Consider the following 202-nt stretch of genomic DNA (forward strand, 5'->3'; position numbering starts at 1 on the left):
GAATTCTGTTATTTCTCCACATGAAAAAGTTCAGTGTAGAATCTAGTTTTTCTGTCAGAATGGTTATAAGGTAAATGGACTGTACTTATATAGCGCTTTATCCAGTCTTTAAGACCCCTCAAAGTGCTTTACATACTACATGCATTCATACAGAGCAGTTCACCTTACTCTAGGACCTAACATTCACACACCGTTGGCCATC

At 38.1% G+C, this 202-nt stretch overlaps 1 protein-coding gene across 1 annotated transcript in view; it reads left to right on the forward strand.

The window, feature by feature from the left end:
• eif2ak3 (eukaryotic translation initiation factor 2-alpha kinase 3) overlaps nucleotides 1-202 on the forward strand; it is a 23,510-nt gene that overhangs the window by 22,447 nt on the left and 861 nt on the right. The gene's annotated exons all lie outside the window — the stretch shown is intronic.

This window comes from Notothenia coriiceps, unplaced genomic scaffold (genome assembly GCF_000735185.1).
Source record: "Notothenia coriiceps isolate Sejong01 unplaced genomic scaffold, NC01 NC01_scaffold00000339, whole genome shotgun sequence".
NCBI lineage: Eukaryota > Metazoa > Chordata > Actinopteri > Perciformes > Nototheniidae > Notothenia > Notothenia coriiceps.